Raw genomic sequence first — 18752 nt, 5'->3', positions numbered from 1 at the left:
AGGACGCTATTAAAGTCCTGGTTGCCATAGTAGGAGCGGGGGAGTGGTATACTTACAGTCCGTGCGGCTCCCGGGGCGCTCCAGAATGACGTCAGAGCGCCCCATGCGCATGGATGACGTGTCCATGTGATCATGTCACCCATGCGCGTGGGGCGCCCTGACGTCACTCTGGAGCGCCCGGGGAGCCGCACGGACGGTAAGTACACTGCTCCCCCGCTCCCCGCTACACTTGCCATGGCTGCCAGGACTTTAGCGTCCCGGCAGCCATGGTAACCATTCAGAAAAAGCTAAATGTCGGCTCCGGCAATGCGCCGAAACGACGTTTAGCTTAAGGCCGGATCCGGATCAATGCCTTTCAATGGGCATTAATTCCGGATCCGGCATTGCGGCAAGTGTTCCGGATTTTTGGCCGGAGCAAAAAGCGCAGCATGCTGCGGTATTTTCTCCGGCCAAAAAACGTTCCGTTCCGGAACTGAAGACATCCTGATGCATCCTGAACGGATTTCACTCCATTCAGAATGCATTAGGATAATCCTGATCAGGATTCTTCCGGCATAGAGCCCCGACGACGGAACTCTATGCCGGAAGACAAGAACGCAGGTGTGAAAGAGCCCTAAGATAGGTCATCATTATCAGATCTGCGGTGGTGCGACACCCGGGACCCCCGCCGATCAGCTATTAGAAGAGGCCTTGAGCGCCGCAGCCTCTTTCTAGGCCAGTGACATCACTGTACATTGTTGACATGGCCTATTTGCAGCGCAGTCTCATTCAAGTCAATGGGAATGAGCTGCAATACCAAGCACTGCCACTATACAATGTATGGCGCTGTGCTTGGTGAACTGCTGAGAGCCTGCATTGCTCCCCATAGCTTTGGTAAGTGCAGCGGCTCCCTGAAACAGCTGATTGGCTGGGATGCTGGGACTTGGACCCCCAGTGATGATAACCTATCCTGAGGATAAGTCATAATTATCTTTTCCAGGATTACCCCTTTAAGGTGGTTGTCCCACTATTATTATAAGTAACCAATCAGAATCAGCCGAGCAGGCCGGCGCTCCGCTGTGTGCGCAACTCCCATTGTAGTAAATAGGAGCTACGCTGCTTCAGTAACTCCTGGAAACGGCAATCCCTTTAAAGGGGTATTCTGGTATGCACAACTTGACTCCTGAATTGAATGTATGCAGTTCAAAGTAAAAATTCTTGATATACCATAATTGTTTTCAGCAGTTTCCCCCATAATCATTCGCAGCCCCAAGATGTGGGGTTTATAGCTCACTGCATAGGGTTACGACCTGTAGTTCAGATTGCTGGTCAAGCATGCTCAGTTCCAGTACTTGGAGTTATAGGAGGCTGTAACTGGGAACGAACGTGAGAGGTTCAGCAGTGAAGGAGGCCAATATGAGATTTGCAGGATAGGGGAGACTTGCTGTTTAGCAGCCAGGTAGAGAACAGCCTGCAATAGATGTCAGTAATGCATGATGGGAACTGTAGTCTGCTACCCACGTGGGCTGCTACTGAAGCTCACGTTACTCTTTCTGCACCAAGGAGCACATACGGCACAACCGTCTGGCAAAAAATGGTAATTATATATGTTTAGGATGTAGTATTAGTGCTGTTCTGTGTGTAATGACCCTGATGCCTTTCCCCAAAGGCTGGAAATTGGAATAGGCCTTTAAAGGTGTTTTCAGGTTTGTATCAACACCCTTTAAAATAATCCTTTATGAAAGTAGCTGTAATTCTGTAATGTATTTCTTTTACCGTTATTGCTCCTATCTCCCGTTCTGGGCTGTGGTCACATGACCTTGCCCATGCAGCTCTTTCTTATTTCCTGTGATGTCATGTCCATGGGCGGGGCAGTGATAACATCACAGGAAGTAGCTGGGTGGGAGGGGCTATAAACTAGCTGGTCATTGATAGGCGTGGGGGTGGAGCTATGGCAGAGAAAAGAAGTGCATCATGGGATTGGTTGGATACAGGAAGCGCTACATACAGGATGGAAAGAAACCAGAGGGTTTGGTTTGCATGCTTCATATGTCTCATACAATGTGAGTCAGAACGTGTTTTAGTTACATTATGATAGGGGATGTTTCCAGCTGTTGAAAACTTTTTATTCATAGAACTTTGGAAAGCTGGTTATCAGATATGGATTCTACGGTGGAGAGTGAGGAAGTAGTGGAAACATAAGACTCTGATTTTTTTTTCCTCATCTTCTGAAGATCATATGGAGGGTAGAGTTTTATTTCCTGTAGAAGATACTGACAAATTATTGAAAGCTATTCGTTCTACTCTGGATTTAGAAGATGTTAAAGATGATAAATCTGTAGTTGATTCAATGTTTGAGGGACTTCGGGAAAGGAGGCATATATGTTTCCCATTGCATAAAAGTGTATCAGCCCTCATAAATAGAGTGGAAAAAACCTGATAAAAAGGCTTTTATTCTCAAAAGTTTTATAAGAAAGTATCCCTTTGAAGAAGAGGCTTCTTCTTGGGATAAAGCGCCAAAAATTTACGTAGCTATATTAAAGATTTTTAAAAAGTTTTTCCTACCGTTTCGAAGATATGGTGTTCCTAAGGGACCCATTAGATAAAAAAAGTAGATTCCTGTCTCAAGAACACCTGGGATGCAGCGGCTTCTGCGTTTAGACCGAATATTATGACCACTGTTACGGCCAGATCCATGATTATCTGGTTGGAACGATTAGAATGTCAGATTAGGGAAAAGTGTCCTAGAGAGCAAATTTTAGCCTTCTTGCCCACCTTACAGAAGGCGGCTTATTTTATAGCAGATGCGTCAGTGGATTCGGTCAAACTGGTGGCACAAGCATCCTCCGTTTCCAATTCCGCTCGCAGAGCACTCTGGTTAAAAAATTGGAAAGGGGGTGATTTGTCTTCAAAACAAAGATTATGCAGTATTCCTTGTCAGGGAGAATTTTTGTTTGGGCCTGATTTAGATTCCCTTTTGGAGAAATCTGCGGATAGGAAAAAAAAGTTTTCTGAGCTTTCTCCAGGTTTTTCTTCAACTTCTTTTTCCAGATCCAGACGTTCCTTTCGTTCCTCATTGAGATTTCACGGAAGAGCTCAGAATAGCGACAGAAACCAAAGTTTTAGATCAAAAGGTTTTGGGGTAAAGGTTTCCTATTTGGAGGTGGTTCTTCCAAGCCTAAGAAAACACCTCAGCAATGACGCCAGGGGTGGTGTGGGAGGAAGACTGAGGTTCTTTTTTCCCGCCTGGTCAAAACTAGCAGGAAAATGGGTCCAGGGGCTCATAAGAGAGGGTTTACATTTAGATTTTCTTTCAAGACCCCCTCAGAGATTTATGGTCACAAAGGCTCAGGGTTTGTTACTAGGAAAGTCTGCTATGGAAGTAGAAGTCTTAGACCTATTAGGGAAGGGGGTTCTGATTCCAGTTCATGTGGCAGAACAGGGAAAGGGATTCTACTCTCCTCTATTTCTGGTAAAGAAACCAGACAACTCTTTACGCACGATTATTAATGTAAAGCCACTGAACAAGTATCTTCTTTTAAGAAAATTCAGTCTTTGGGTCGCTGACCTCCTGTATTCTAGTGGTAGAACTGGCCCAATTTCATGCTCGTCAGCTACAAGCAGAGATTCTTCTAGCACTAAAGAAGAGTGGGAGATCTTTGGACTCAAGGATAAAAATTTCAAGGAAAACGTTAGACGATCTGTTCTGGTGGGAAGCACAAATCTAAGTAAGGGGATTCTTTGGAGTCACCCTGGTCCAGTTGTTTTGACGACAGATGCCAGCCTTTGGGGGTGGGGGGCACATTTTTTGGACTAGATCATTTAAGGACAGTGGTCCCCTATACAGAGAACATTCTCCTCAAACAGAAAGGAGTTGCTGGCTATAAGACTAGCCTTGGAGGCAGCAATACCCTTTATTCATTTAAAGCATGTGAGGGTAATATCGGACAATCGGTCAGCTGTAGCTTACATAAATCATCAGGGGGAAACAAAGTGGGTTTCCCTCATGAAAGAAGCAGATCTGTTGTTCCAAAATCTGGAGCGGAAGGTCAGTCATATTTCTGCTCTCCACATCAGAGGCGAGGAGAACTTCCAGGCGGACTTCCTGAGCCGTCATCAGCTAAGAAGGGGGGAGTGGTATCTGAACCCTTCAGTTTTTTCGGAGATAGTCAGGCTGTGGGGGTCCCCAGCCATCGATCTTTTTGCCAGCAGAGCAAACAGAAAAGTAGAGAAGTTTTGCTCTCTCAACCCGAGAGAATTCCCAGATGGGGTGGATGCTCTTCTTCAGAAATGGGTTTTCCCCTTAGGTTACGCTTTTCCTCCCTTCCAGCTTATTCCACTAGTTCTCAAAAAGATCAGAGACGAGGGTGCAAGAATTATTAGGATAGCCCCCTTCTGGCTGAGAAGGGCATGGTTCTCTCTCCTGAGATCCATGTCAATAACAGACCCCTGGGTCCTCCCAGAGATCCCGGACCTTCTGATGCAGGGCCCAGTTTGTCATCCAAATGTCAGGGGTCTACATCTTATGGCCTTGAATTTAAGAGGTCATTATTGATTAGACACAGTGTGGTGATAGAGGGATCCAGATATTAAAATCATTGTTAGGAGTAGGCAACCCCTCCCTTTTACATTCCTGTTGGGGGTCATCACCTCTTCCATGTCCATCCAGGCTGGAGATTGCAGCTATAAAAATCAGTAAAGAAACCAGACCCCTATCATAAAGTGTGAAGATGTCAGATACCAGCGTTAATAAAAATCAGTAAGATGGAACAACTACACAGAAACCATACCCCTATCATAAAGTGTGATACCAGCGTGATACAGACCAGAACCGTTAGAGGGGTCAGGAGAAGGCTAGTGTCCTTTCCAGCTGAGGTCAAACATGAAACCCCTATCTTGCAATATACATGGAAGAAATAAGTGGTCAAATCCATATTTGGTCCACGTGCTTCCTCCTGAGAACTCAGACCATGTACAGTATATGCATCCGTGGTATTAAAACCAAATAAATCTCACCAATCGTCGGCATGATGTGGATGACTTAACACTTCACGCCGCAGCTCCGCCTTCCTTCCCTGTCCCACTGCCTGCGAGATTGCCTGAGGTGTTCGGCGTGTATGCCCCACGTGTCTCGGCCCTGGCGTTCGCTGGGGATCGGATGAGCGCTCCTGCCTTGTGCTGAGTTCCTTCTCTGTGGGGAGGCATGCGGTCTCCTGCCCGGTCTTTGCTCTCTTGACCCTCTTTGGACGCCTAGAAGGGAAAAGTGTTGTGTCTACTTTTTTGACGGTAAGGGGAGAAGTCTTCCTTACTGGAATCTGCTCAAGTCTAATGGTGTGCTGGGAAATGGAGGGACGCCTGTATGAAGTAACATCTCTCTCTCTCTCTCTCTCTCTCTCTGCAGTATGAGGGCTGACACATGGTGTTGAAGTGAATTTGGATGCAAGTATGTTCCTTGGAATACATCCCCCTGAGGAGCAAAGGAGGCGGTGAGAATCAGGGGTACTGGAGAATGGGTTCTGCTCCTGCCATTTTGGTTGGATGAAATCCTTTAAAAAAAAGGGTGGAAAAAGAAGGAAAGGAAAAGAAAGGGTAACCCTGTATTAACTTGTGAATTGAAATACCTCAAGTAACCCATGAATCCGGTATCCCCTTGCAAATTTTCCACTGTGTGTTCAGTATTATAACATTACTATTTCATGTACTAATGAACAGTGGCATTTTAGGGGTCACCTCTAGTGTATTGTTATGCACAATGGAGGCGGTGCTGGCACTAATTTCAACAGCTTTAATACTGTGATTTAAAACCGCCTAAAGTGCCACATTGAATTGGATGAATTATTGTAGACAATCTGGATTTTTGCAGTTTCTGCTAACCTTGTACTGGATAACTTGCATTAGAACCATCATTAACTATTTAACCACTGATCTACTAATGATTGGATAAATTTCAGTTGCTACCGATTAATGAACTGTGTGAGGCAGAATCTGAACTAATGTTATTAGTTTTATGGCAATCCATGAATCCAGAAACCCCCTGCAAATTTTCTATTGTGTGCTTTGTACTATAACATTACTAACTCTCTCATCTATTAACGAACAGTGGCATTTTAGGGGTCATCTCTGGTGTATTGTTATGCACTACGGGAGGAGGTGATGGCACTAACTTTGACAGCTTTATTATTGTGATTTAAAACTGCCTAAAGTGCCACATTTAATTGTATAAAATGTTGCAGATAATCTGGATTTTTTTGTAGTCTCTTCTAACCTTGTACTGGTTAACTTGCATTAGAACCATCCTTAACTATCTAACTATTGATCTGCTAATGACTGGATTAATTTCAGCTGTTACCAATTAATGAACTGTTTGAACTGTGTGAGGCAGAATCTGGACTAATAGTATTAGCTTTATCCTCTGAGATTCAAACTGTTAAAAAGTGTTACTTTTATTATTACATTGGACGGGTTTAATGCAACAATGGTTAAGAAGGATGATAAAGCGAAAATGGGGGAGCACAGGCAGTCTGGAGCTTATGGCTCTCCTAAACAAGATACGTCTAGAACAAAAGTAGATCGGGAAGGCAAATTAGATAGATTTTTCCAAGCTCCCACCATTGTGGCGAATAAGAGGCAGACTAGATCTAACAATCAAATAAAAAATCTGGTTGAGAGCAGTGAAGATACAGAAGTCTTAGGCTGAGTTTGCCATCAGCGTTCAGCCTTTCCGTTTTCCTGCTCCGTTTATAGGAGCAGGAGAACAGAAAGGACTGATTCGGCACATAACTGAGCCGAACGGAGCCCACAGACTATAATGGGGTCCGTTAGGTTTCCGCACAGAAGATGATTTTGGAGCGGAGATAAAGTAACACTTTTTTAAGTGGATTAAATTGGCTTCTACCTCACAGGTTTTTTATTTGCCTTCCTCTGGATCAACTTGCAGGATAACAGGCCGAACTGGATGGACAAATGTCTTTTTCCAGCCCTATAAACTATGTTACTATGTTACTAAGTCCTTGGAATTACCAAAGATCTTAAGAACTTGAAAGTGGAGAATTATGCTCTTTGTAAGAAAGTTACTGACTTGGAAGACAAGGATAGGAGATCAAATATAAGACCGATAGGAATACCTGAAAAGGTGGAGGGCCTAAATTGTACACAGTATATCCAGAATTGGATTACTGATGTGGTGGGAGGGGAAAATCTGTCTAACCTATTTACAGTTGAGAGAGCACATAGGATACCAATGAGAAAGTTAATGGGTAATTATCCAAGGACAATAATAGCTAAAATTATTGCGTTCAGGGATAGAGAGATTGCTATGCGTAAAATAAGGTCTCTTGAGTTAGTGGAAATTAAAGTATCAATATATGCAGATTATTCATCCTCTACCCAAAAAGATAGAGAGAAATTTGTTGATGTTAAACACAGACTTCGTCATGCTAAAATAACTTGTTCCCTTCTTATATCCTGCTAAACTTAGAGTTGTATATGTTAACAAAAATGTAGAAGAAGGCAATAATTTTTTTAATTTTTGGTTAGGAAGAGTTATAGGGGCAGGGGAGACAGTGACCGATCCAGAGCCTGGTCTCGGGAGGGGCCCTTTCAGATTTCTTTCTGTCCGCCGCCACAAAACAATGGTGCTTATACAACAGACTACACAGTGTAGGCTATATGTGTATAACAAACATATTTCAGATGAAAACTTACAGTTACTTGACTTGGCCCTTGGGGATCTCGGACACCACTTCAACACTTTGGCCGGGGGGCTCGGTGGAGCTGATGTGTTTTATCCTAATGAGAAAGATTTCATAATAAGGATTTGGAGAATGGGCAGAGGGATAGCTGGTGCTTCTACTAGGGAGTCATTCCATGGGGGAGTAATAAAGCCCCCCCCCCAGTAGAAATAATTCTCCTTATAATGTGACAGTGCAAAAAATACCCCCTTGTAATGCCCCCAGTTGAGCTAATGTCCCCATAGTGCCCCCATAATGTCCCAGTATAAAATGCCCCTAGTAAATGCCCCCATAGTGCTCCACACCCTCCTTCCTCCTAGTGTCCCCCATAATGTACCAGTATAAAATGCTCCAGTAGATGCCCTCAGTGTCCCCCATAATTTGCAAGTATAAAATACCCCTTCTTAGTGCCCCCGTAGATGATCCCATAGTACTCCTCTCCCCCCTTCCCCATAGTACCTACCATAATGTGTCCCAGTATAAAATTGTACTGTACAGAGCGCCCATATAAAATACCCCTTCTTTGTGGCCTCAGTAGATGCCCCTATAGTGCCCCCAATCATGTGCCAGTATTAATAACAGCCCCCAATCATGTGCCAGTATTAATAACAGCCCCCAAGCATGTGCCAGTGTTAATAACAGTCCCCAATCATGTGCCAGTATTAATAACAGTCCCCAATCATGTGCCAGTATTAATAACAGCCCCCCATGTGCCAGTATTAATAACAGCCCCCCATGTGCCAGTATTAATAACAGCCCCCCATGTGCCAGTATTAATAACAACCCCCCATGTGCCAGTATTAATAACAGCCCCCCATGTGCCAGTATTAATAACAGCCCCCCATGTGCCAGTATTAATAACAGCCCCCCATGTGCCAGTATTAATAACAGCCCCCCATGTGCCAGTATTAATAACAGCCCCCCATGTGCCAGTATTAATAACAGCCCCCCATGTGCCAGTATTAATAACAGCCCCCATGTGCCAGTAATAACAGCCCCCCTGTGCCAGTAATAACAGCCCCTCTGTGCCAGTAATAACAGCCCCTCTGTGCCAGTAATAACAGCATTGTATATATATTTAAAAAAAAAACACTTATACTTACCTCCATGTCATCGATGCGATGCAGGCCTCTTCTGGCTTGTGTCCTGCGCTGTATGGCTCAGGCGGCGCGATGGCGTCATCGCGCCGCCTGCGCCGGCCTAGTGCTTGCAGCCTATCAGAGGAAGGGAAAGGGACACGCCTCTCCCTCCCCTGCCGCAGCACAGGCATCTGTATCGCTGTCCTGAAGACGGCGATACAGATAACTGGAGATGAGCGCTTCCATCTCCCTGTGCTCCGCCGCCGCTAGCTCGGGGGGGGGGGGGTTTGCAATTGCCCCGTTGCCCCCCCCCCCCTGGATCCGCCACTGAGGGGAGAGGGGTGGATTTTGCGTTACTATAGTAGGGTGTTAAGTCCTTATTTTGGGACTGATACACTAAGAGGGGGGGTCTAGGAATGGGTGAGAGCAAGAAGGAAGGGGTGAGTACTTTTTTATTTTTTTAAATTTATTTATCTTCCTTATTATAATTTTGTATGTAATATAAAGTATACCTGGAATAAAAATTCTGTCATGAAATGTAAGTGGGTTGGGTGAGAAGGTAAAGAATTTTGCTGTGTTTAGTGTTATTGGTAGATATCTCCCAGCTATAGTTTATTTAATGGAGACTCATGTTGAGGGATAGATTGGGTCTTTTCAAAAGGAATTGGATAACTCACCAGTTCCATTCAGTATACAGTGGGTATAGTAGAGGGGTTAGTATTCTTATTAATAAAGATATATCATGCTCAATAATTTCTCAAAGTGTTGATGCAGAGGGCGATATGTCTTCCTGTATGGATATTTTGAGAATATACGATGTGTTGTGGCAGGGATTTATATCCCTCCATCTTATAGACACGAGGTGTTGCTAAAACTAAATGAGTTTCTACAGGATAAACATGATTGTCCAGTGCTATTGCTAGGAGATTTTAATTGTTTGATGGATAAGGATTTAGATAGATTAACAAAGAAAGACAAGTTTAGAAAAACAGGATTTACGTCTTTAAAGAGTTTTGCTGGTGGGACATATGGAGGACTCATAACCCGTCATTAAGACAGCTTTCTTGCTATAGTAAAACATATGACTCTCTTTCCAGGATTGATCTGGTATTTGGAAACCAGGCGACTCTACAGAGTAAAGTGGTAGTCGAGTATGAACCAAAGTGCCCCTCAGACCATTCCCCAGTTTTATTAAAGGTAGGTTTAAGGGTAGAAGCGCAAAATGCAACTTGTAGACTCTATTCGGTTAATCCTACTTGGCTTAACCTAATGGGGCGAGAGAAGCAATTTAAAAGAGATTGAATCTTCTTTTTTGAATCAAATAAGGATTCCACTGGGGTAAATATGGTCTGGGATGCTGCTAAGGCTTTTGTGAGAGGGCTGCTAAATAAAAAGATTATTGAGTTAAAGGACTTTAAGAAAAAGGAGTTTGATTTAAAGTTAACATTGGAAAATATGGAGGCAAAGATGATTACTCAAAAAAGGAGGTAACAAGAGACGCTTGGTTGTTGGTGGCTAACAATTATGATAGCTATCTTAGGGAAAAAGCACAAAATATGGTTTTATTTGTTAAAACTAGAAGATACTGGGAAGGCGGTAGACCAGGTAAATTCTTGTCTAGGATAATTAGAAAGATAGAGACAGCGGTTTATATTGCTGCAATTTGTGATGAGGGGGGTATAATATATAACGAACCAGAGAAGATAATAGGTGTGGTTAGGGAATATTATAAAAACTTGTATTCTACACAGATTCAAATAGATTATAGTAAGTTAATGATTTTTTTTGAGGGATATTAATGTTCTAAAACTTAGTGCTAATCATTAAATGATGTGCTATTAGCAATAGTCGAAACTCCACTTGGTAAAGCAGTAGGCCCAGATGGATTACCTATAGAATTATACAAGAGAGAGACAGAGTTTTGGGCGAATAGATTAATGGAGATTTTTTTACACTCAAAACAAGTGGGTCGCTTCGCAACAATCATCTTAATTCCTAAGCAGGGTAAGGACAGTTTAGACCTGGGTTCATATCGCCCAATATCATTCGTTAATGAACAATGATTGTAAGATTTTGGCTAGAGTTTTGTCGAAAAGATTGAAGGGGGTAATTACGAACTTAGTGCATACAGATCAAAATGGATTTATTCCAGGAAGATCTACAGCTTTAAACCTTTTCAGAATCTTCACCAATATCCAATGGGTGGGGAGTGATACTGGTCGTTGTTCTATTTTGTCATTGGATGCGACAAAAGCCTTTGACAGTGTGGAATGGGTTTTTTTTGTGGGAAATTTTGAGTCAATATGGTATAGGTCCCGATTTTATGAAGTGGTTGAAGATCATTTATAGTGACCCGAGAGCAAGGATATTTGTCAATGGCCTATTGTCTGAAAGTTTTAATATTGAAAGAGGTATGAGAAAGGGATGTCCTCTCTCTCCTTTACTTTTTGCCCTAGTTGTTGAACCATTAGCTATTAAGATCAGACAGGATTCATGTTTCCAGGGGTTTGGAGTGAGGGGGAGAGAGGACAAAATATCTCTTTATGCAGATGATCTTTTTATTCTTGGTGACACTAACAGGGATTTAAACTACGGTACGTTATGGCAATGATGGCGGAATTTGGTATGCATTCAGGTATAGTAATTAATTAGGGTAAATCGACCCTACTTCCGCTAAGTTACAAGGTCGTGGTATTGGACAAGAAGCTAAGGATACTGAGCCCTCATGAAAGTTTTAAATACTTGGGGTTAGAAATAGCTAAGGATCCTGTTAGAGTTATAGAATGGAATCTTGTGCTGCTGTTTCGGAAGATAAAAGAGAGGATTAAGATATGGAATAAACTCCCCATAAACAAAGCAGATGGATAAGAACTGATGTGCCTACTGTTAAAGAGTGGATGAATATGATGAATTTACATAGGTCAATCGAGAAAGCATGTTTTATTAAGGTAAACAAAATACATATTCATAATAGATTATGGAGTAAATGGAAAATTTTTGTGGATAATTTTATTTGTTGAAGTTTTGTTTTGTTTTTCGTTTTTTCCCTTCTAAAAAGAAAAGAAAGAAAAGAAAAAAAAGAGAAAAGAATAAAAAAACTAAACAAATCAATCTCAGCTCAGTAACAGGGAGCAATTAGATAACTCCATCCATCCTGCCATTACCTCCGCCATGTTTGGTACGCACGTGTGCGGGACATTCAGACAGAGTGGATGGAGGTAATATGAAATTGCTGAAGGGAATATCCAAAAATATATTTCCATACAAAGATTTTGAGGCAGACTTGGTTTCCAGCAAGTGGTCGTAAACACTGTCATAAAAGGTCATTACCATACTCCCTAGCCTCTTCTAACATCACAGATGGGGGGAGGGGTGGATGATACTAGCTGATGGACTGACCGATATTTCTGCTTCCCCAGGCAACCGAAATTAACCGTTGGGTAATGTATTAATTGTTAGTATGCACTGTCCTTTTTTTATATTAACCCCTTCAGGACCTTTCCATTTTTCACCTTAAGGACCAGACCTTTTTTGTAAATTTGACATGTGTCACTTTATGTGGTAATAACTTTGGAACGCTTTTACTTATCAAGCCATTCTGACACAGTTTTCTCATGACACATTGTACTTCATGATAGTGGTAAATTTCAATCAATATTTTGTATTTTAAAATTTACAAAAAAAATGGAAACATTTGCAACTTTCCAAAATTCAATTTCTATGCTTTTAAAAACAGATAGTGATACCTCACATAATAGTTATTACTTTACATTCCCCATATGTCTACTTTGTTTGGATCATTTTGTGAATGCCATTTTATTTTTTGGGGACGTTAGAAGGCTTAGAGTTTTAGAAATTCAGAAAATTTCTAAAACTCACTTTTTAAGGACCAGTTCAGGTCTGAAGTCACTTTAGAAACTACACCCCTCAATTTATTCAAAACTGATTTTACATCTTTTAGAATTAAAAGAAAATGTAGATAAAATTTCTGAATTTCACTTTTTTGGCAGATTTTCCATTTTATTCCATTTTCTCCAGTAACAAAGCAAGGATTAACAGCCAAACAAAAGTCAATATTACCCTGATTCTGTAGTTTACAGAAACACCCCATTTGTGATCGTAAACTGCTGTACGGGCACACGGCAAGGCGCAGAAGGAAAGGAATGCCATATGGTTTTTGGTGGGCAGATTTCACTGGGATAATTTTAAGTTGCCATGTCACATTTGAAGACCCCCTGATGCACCCCTAGACTAGAAACTCCAAAAAAGTTACCCTATTTTGGAAACTACAGGATAAGGTGGCATTTTTGTTGGTACTATTTTATGGTACAGTGGGATGCGAAAGTTTGGGCAACCTTGTTAATAGTCATGATTTTCTTGTATAAATCGTTGGTTGTTACGATAAAAAATGTCAGTTAAATATATCATATAGGAGACACACACAGTGATATTTGAGAAGTGAAATCAAGTTTATTGGATTTACAGAAAGTGGGCTATAATTGTTTAAACAAAATTAGGCAGGTGCATAAATTTGGGCACTGTTGTCATTTTATTGATTCCAAAACCTTTAGAACTAATTATTGGAACTCAAATTGGCTTGGTAAGCTCAGTGACCCCTGACCTACATACACAGGTGAATCCAATTATGAGAAAGAGTATTTAAGTGGGTCAATTGTAAGTTTCCCTCCTCTTTTAATTTTCTCTGAAGAGTAGCAACATGGGGGTCTCAAAACAACTCTCAAATGACCTGAAGACAAAGGATTGTTCACCATCATGGTTTAGGGAAGGATACAGAAAGCTGTCTCAGAGATTTCAGCTGTCTGTTTCCACAGTTAGGAACATATTGAGGAAATGGAAGACCACAGGCTCAGTTCAAGTTAAGGCTCGAAGTGGCAGACCAAGAAAAATCTCGGATAGACAGAAGCGACGAATGGTGAGAACAGTCAGAGTCAACCCACAGACCAGCACCAAAGACCTACAATATCATCTTGCTGCAGATGGAGACACTGTGCATCGTTCAACCATTTGGTGCACTTTACACAAGGAGATGCTCTATGTGAGAGTGATGCAGAGGAAGCCTTTTCTCCGCCCACAGCACAAAAAGTGCAGCTTGAGGTGGGCTAAAGCACATTTGGACAAGCCAGCTTCATTTTGGAATAAGGTACTGTGGACTGATGAAACTAAAATTGAGTTATTTGGCCATAACAAGGGGCGTTATGCATGGAGGAAAAAGAACACAGCATTCCAAGAAAAACACCTGCTACCTACAGTAAAATATGGTGGTGGTTCCATCATGCTGTGGGGCTGTGTGGCCAGTGCAGGGACTGGGAATCTTGTCAAAGTTGAGGGACGCATGGATTCCACTCCGTATCAGCAGATTCTGGAGACCAATGTCCAGGAATCAGTGACAAAGCTGAAGCTGCGCCGGGGCTGGATCTTTCAACAAGACAACGACCCTAAACACTGCTCAAAATCCACTAAGGCATTTATGCAGAGGAACAAGTACAACGTTCTGGAATGGCCATCTCAGTCCCCAGACCTGAATATAATTGAAAATCTGTGGTGTGACTTAAAGAGAGCTGTCCATGCTCGGAAGCCATCAAACCTGAATGAACTAAAGATGTTTTGTAAAGAGGAATGGTCCAAAATACCTTCAACCAGAATCCAGACTCTCATTGGAACCTACAGGAAGCGTTTAGAGGCTGTAATTTCTGCAAAAGGAGGATCTACTAAATATTGATTTCATTTCTTTTTTGTGGTGCCCAAATTTATGCACCTGCCTAATTTTGTTTAAACAATTATAGCCCACTTTTTGTAAATCCAATAAACTTCATTTCAGTTCTCAAATATCACTGTGTGTATCTCCTATATGATATATTTAACTGACATTTTTTATCGTAACAACCAACGATTTATACAGGAAAATCATGACGATTAACAAGGTTGCCCAAACTTTCGCATCCCACTGTATATATCAGGCACGCTCAACCTGTGGCCCTCCAGCTGTTGTAAAACTACAAATCCCACAGTGCCCTGCTGTAGGCTGATCGCTGTAGGCTGTTCGGGCATGCTGGGAGTTGTAATTTTGCAACAGCTGGAGGGCCGCAGGTTGAGCATGCCTGGTATATATGATTTTTGGTTGCTCTATATTACACTTTTTGTGAGGCAAGGTAACAAAAATAGCTGTTTTGGCACTGTTTTTATTTTTTGCTATTTACAACGTTCATCTGACAGGTTAGATAATGGGCTATTTTTATAGAGCAGGTTGTAACGGACGCGACAATACCAAATATGACTAATTTTTTGGGTTGCTTGTTTCAGTTTTACCCTAAACAAAAATATAAACGCAACACTTTCGGTTTTGCTCCCATTTTGCATGAGCTGAACTCAAAGATCTGAAACATTTTCTACATACACAAAAGACCCATTACTCTCAAATATTGTTCACAAATCTGTCTAAATCTGTGTTAGTGAGCACTTCTCCTTTGCCGAGATAATCCATCCCACCTCACAGGTGTGGCATATCAAGGTGCTGATTAGACAGCATGAATATTGCACAGGTGTGCCTTAGACTGCCCACAATAAAAGGCTACTCTGAAATGTGCACAGTTTTGCCTTACTGGGTTGGGGATCAGAAAACCAGTCAGTATTTGGTGTGCCCACCATTTGCTTTACTCAGTGCAACACATCTCCGTCGCATAGCGTTGATTAGGTTGTTGATTGTGGCATGTGGAATGTTGGTCTACTCCTCTTCAATAGTTGTGCGAAGTTGCAGAATTTTGGCAGGAACTGGAACACGCTGTCGTATACGCTGATCCAGAGCATCCCAAACATGTTCAATGGGTGACATGTCGAGTATGATGGCCATGTAAGAACTGGGATGTTTTCAGCTTCCAGGAATTGTGTACAGATCCTTGCAATATGCATTATCATGCTGCAACCTGAGGTGATGGTCGTGGATGAATGGCACAACAATGGGCCTTAAGATCTCATCACGGTATATCTGTGCATTCAAAATGCCATCAATAAAATGCACCTGTGTTCGTTGTCTATAACATACGCCTGCCCATACCATAACCCCACCGCCACCATGGGCCACAACGTTGACGCCAGCAAATCGCTCATCCATACGACGCCACACACGCTGTCTGCCATCTGCCCTGAACAGTGAAAACCGGGACTCATCCGTGAACAGAACGCCTCTGAAATGTGCCAGACGCCATCGAATGTTAGCATTTGCTCACTCAAGTCAGTTACGACGACGAACTGCAGTCAGGTCCAGACTCCGATGAGGACGACGAGCATGCAGATGAACTTCCCTGAGGCTGTTTCTGACAGTTTGTGCAGAAATTCTTTGGTTATGCAAACCGATTGTTGCTGCAGCTGTCCGGGTGGCTGGTCTCAGACGATCATGGAGGTGAACATGCTGCATGTGGAGGTCCTGGGCTGGTGTGGTTACACGGGGTCTGCGGTTGTGAGGCCGGTTGGATGTACTGCCAAATTCTCTGAAACGCCTTTGGAGACGGCTTATGGTAGAGAAATGAACATTCATTGCACGGGCAACAGCTCCGGTAGACATTCCTGCAGTCAGCATGCCAATTGCATGCTTCCTCAAACGTTGCGACATCTGTGGCATTGTGCTGTGTGATCAAACTGCACATTTCAGAGTGGTCTTTTTTTGTGGGCAGTCTAAGGCACACCTGTGCAATGTTAATGTCTAATCAGCACCTTGATATGCCACACCTGTGAGGTGGGATGGATGATCTCGGCAAAGGAGAAGTGCTCACTAACACAGATTTAGACAGATTTGCGAACAATATTTGAGAGTAATGGGTCTTGTGTGTATGTAGAAAATGTTTCAGATCTTTGAGTTCAGCTCATGCAAAATGGGAGCAACACTGAAAGTGTTGCGTTTATATTTTTGTTCAGGGTACATAATAAAGCATTTTTGAAAAAAATATATTTTTTAGTGTCTCCATATTCTGAAAGCCATAGTTTATTTTTTATTTTTGGGCGATTGGTGTAGGTGCTCATTTGTTTCAGGATGAGATGACTGTTTGGTACTATTTTGGGGTGCGTATGACTTTTTGGTCGCTTGATGTTACACTTTTTGGGATGTAAGGTGATAAAAAATGGCTTTTTTATTTATTTTTTATGGTGTCCACCTGAGGGGTAAGGTCATGTGGTATTTTTATAGAGCAGGTCGTTACGGATGTGGCAATACCTAATATGTATACTTTTATTTTATTTGAAAGTTTTACACAATAATACTTCTAAAACAAAAAATAAATAAATCATGTTTTAGTGTCTCCATAGTCTGAGAGCCATAGTTTTTTTTATTTTTTGGGCAATGGTTTTAGGTAGGGTATCATTTTTGCGGGATGAGATGACGGTTTGATTGGGACTATTATGAGGTGCATATCACTTTTTGATCGCTTGCTATTACACTTTTTGTGATGTAAAGTGACAAAAAATTGCTTTTTTGACCCTTTTTCTTTTTTTTACGGTGTTCATCACAGGTATTTTTATGGAGCAGGTTGTAACGGACGCGGCAATACCTAATAGGTCTACTTTTTATATTTTTTTATATTTAACACAATAAAATCATTTAAAAAAAAATAAAAAATCATGTTTTAGTGTCTCCATAGTCTGAGAACCATATTTATTTATTTTGGGGGGGGGGGGGGGCGATTGTCTCAGGTAGGGGCTCATTTTTTGCGGTTTTGAGGAGCCGGTCGTTACGGACGCAGCGATACCAAATATGTCTGTTTTTTCTATATTTTTTTTTACTATTTTATGTGTTTTATTTTGGGAAAGGGGCTTTTTTTTTTTTTTACTTGAAACTTTATTTTTTATTATGGAAAACACTTATTTTTTTACTTTTTATTTTTGTCCCACTCTGGGACCTCAACTTCTGGGGGTCTGATCCCCTCTGCTATGTATTACAATACATCGTGTATTGTATTGTAATGCATTGCATGTCAGCTTGTATGCTTTCAGCCTGCCTGTGAGACCCAGCCTAAGGGCTAGATCTCACAGGCTTCCGTAGAAGGCAAGCTCTGATGCCTATGGAAGGCATCTGGCTCCCTTCTCTGTCATCGGGTCTCCGTCACTGGAGCACAAGGACCTGATGAGGAAGCGGACCGTCCGCAAACACTGTGCATGCTGCAGTCAGCTTTGACCGCGCCATACAAGGGGCTAATATGCCGGCATCTGTGTTTTCGCCGGTGTATGCAGCAGCGGTCCGGCTGTCAGTCACTACATGTACGATGCGGGTCCTTAAGGGGTTAAAACTTCACTTTAATAAGAGCCTTCTTGTGTTCTAACCTTATGACCTTAGAAGAAGCATTACCTAGAATGAATTATTAACCCTGTGAATGCTAGCAGCTGTAGTGTACTTAGGTGTTATGTAATGCAAGGGGTCTCGTCAGCCTGATATGACGAATGGTGGCAGCGAAGATTGATTAGTTATAGGAAGGAGTACTGACAGAGGGAGGTCCAGTGTGACTCTGCAGGCCCCCATCCTAAATCTAAGGCCTCATTCACACATAAGTGGACCACGGTCTGTGAAAACCCGGCCTGCCATCCTGCTGAGTGCACGGCGTCATTGGTTGCTATGACAGCGGCGGTGGCACAAAGCTCACGGCGTGGTCCACGTATGTGTGAATGAGGCCTAAGTCTGTGGATCCTGACACAGGGGTTTTCGGAAGCCCTAGTATCCACCTTACTAAAAAGTAGGAAAGCGGACGGTGTCCATCTATGCTAAAGTTTGGATTTTTTTTTTTTTTTTTTTTTTTCAGGGATCAAAGCAGATTCTTTGCCCTTTGGGACTTCGGTCATTCAGATCCTGGAGTTTCTCCAGAAGGGTTTGTCTCTGGGGTTAGCAAAGAACATTCTTAAAGTTTTGGTTTCGGCACTGTCAGTCCTCTTTGGTTAAAATTTTGCCATTGACCCCTGGGTGATA

The sequence above is a fragment of the Bufo bufo genome, chromosome 6 (genome assembly GCF_905171765.1).
Source record: "Bufo bufo chromosome 6, aBufBuf1.1, whole genome shotgun sequence".
Taxonomy (NCBI): Eukaryota; Metazoa; Chordata; class Amphibia; order Anura; family Bufonidae; genus Bufo; species Bufo bufo.
This window is presented reverse-complemented; position numbering follows the sequence as displayed.